Source organism: Myotis lucifugus, unplaced genomic scaffold (assembly GCF_000147115.1).
Source record: "Myotis lucifugus unplaced genomic scaffold, Myoluc2.0 scaffold_142, whole genome shotgun sequence".
In the NCBI taxonomy this organism is placed as follows: domain Eukaryota; kingdom Metazoa; phylum Chordata; class Mammalia; order Chiroptera; family Vespertilionidae; genus Myotis; species Myotis lucifugus.
The window spans coordinates 540,791-542,682 of record NW_005871190.1 but is presented as its reverse complement, the minus strand read 5'-3'; the positions used below and the strand labels follow the sequence as shown (position 1 = coordinate 542,682).

The following is a 1,892-nucleotide window of genomic DNA, read 5'->3' as shown; positions in this document are numbered from 1 at the left end:
GGGGCACGGCCAGATCATCCTGTCAGAAGGTTGTGTCCCCCTGTTCTGGCACCTCTGGTAAATAGGGCAAGACCGGAGTCTCCCCAGATCCCAGAGCAGATATAGGGGTGGGGGAGAGAGGAATGGGTGAAACCAGAGAGAGAGAGAGAGAGAAAACATAATAGTCCATATATTGTGTCTGATGAAAAGGGCGAGGGCTAGGCCCTCCATCTTGCCCCCAGGGTAAGGGCTACGCCCTCCATCTTGCCCCAGGGTAAGGGCTACGTCCTCCATCTTACCTTGGCCACATGCTTGGCAAGGAGCTTCTTCCCGGAAGTCTAAGCCTCTGCTAGCCACACCCAGTAACAAGACACCGACTTGCGCCTGGCCAATCAGCAGAGCACAGTCCTTTCTCCTCCCCTTACTCCAACTCCCCTTATAAAACCCGTCTCTACGTGGGGTTCTGTCTCTTGGCCACTTGGCTTGCCATTGTGTCGGTGAGTCTGGTGGACGGGGAGCTCAAGCTATCTTGAAATACAGACTCTTATGCTTTTGCATCGGACTGCTGGCTCCCTGATGTGGTTTCTTGGGGATCTTGAAATCTGGGCATAACATCTGAGAGAGAGAGAATGTATGTCTATAGAGAAACAATGGTTGTGTATGTATCTTTTAGAGAGAGAAACAGAATAGTTGTGTATGTGTGTAAGAGAGAGAGAGAGGATCTGAAAGATAGGGTTCTGGGTGTGTTTCTGTGTAATAAATCGAAAGAGAAAAAGATTGAAAAGAAGGGAGAAAAAAGGGGAGACAGACCCCACCTTCCCTTAGGGGACCCCCTTCTCCTTGCCATGTAGTCAGCAACCCCAGCACTGAGTCGGCTGGGGTAGGGCGACCCCATTTGCCCTTCTCCATCTTGTGCTTCTCCTGTGTCTGGGGCTTGTCCTCTAGATGCCTTTGTCCTCTCATCCAGAGTCACCTCTGAGCCCCCACCCTGTGGCCTGAGGGGTGAGAGCAGTGGGAAGTGTCAGAATGAACGCTCCCTGGTCCTTCTGTTGGGGACGTCACTGAGGACGGGGTCACAGCCTCCTGCCAGCGCCATTTGCCCTCATTTCCCGAGGGCTGTCCATCTGTCCTCCCCGAGGTTATCTCCGTGGCCCCTGGGCCCATCGAGTGTCGGAGTGATTCCACCTGGGAAGCAGGGCAGGAATCTCCACTGAGCCCGGGCATCCCCAGAAACATGTCTCTGGATCCTGAAAGATTGAAAGAGCCGCCAGAGCCTGCGGAGGAAGGGGGTGCCGGGAGCTGGTGCGGCTGTGGCCCCGCTGGGTGACAGACACCGCGGTCTTGATGGCATTGATGTTTCCCTCCTCTTGAAACTTTCTGATATTTTTCTTATGGAGAATCCGCTTGTTGCCAAACCAGTTGGAGAGTTGAGAGAAGGTGATGCCACACTTCTTGGCGAGCTCCTCCTAGGCCTCCTCACTGGGATACGGGTTACTCAGGTGGGAATAGAAATACTCATGTAGGACCTCGGTGGCCTGTTTGCTGAAGTTCCCGCGCTGCCATCTGGCACCCAGGAACCGGGAGCGAAGGATCATGACGGCCTCGCAGGTGCTCTGCCTGAGCTGCATCTGGATGGCCTGAACTTACGGTGTATGATGCTCACCACCCCCTCCATCTCCTTGGGTGCCAAGGGCCTCCACTCTGCTCCCTCGGCAGGTTCATGACATGGGCCGTGAACTCGTTACATGCCTGCTCATACTTCTCCGGCTCCGAGTGGTAGATATGGTGAATCTGGGCGAGTTTGCTGCGATAGTCCAGTTTGATGGAGTTGTCAGGGGACACGCCGCCCGGAAGCTGCTGCGCTGCAGCTGCTGCTACTGAGCCCACCCCCCCCGCCCCTTTCTCAGGCCCAG

General features: G+C 55.2%; 1 pseudogene; it reads right to left on the bottom strand.

The window, feature by feature from the left end:
- Positions 1-948: 948 nt before the first annotated feature.
- Positions 949-1,887, bottom strand: LOC102428914 (annotated as a pseudogene).
- Between the last annotated feature and the right edge of the window lie 5 nt (positions 1,888-1,892).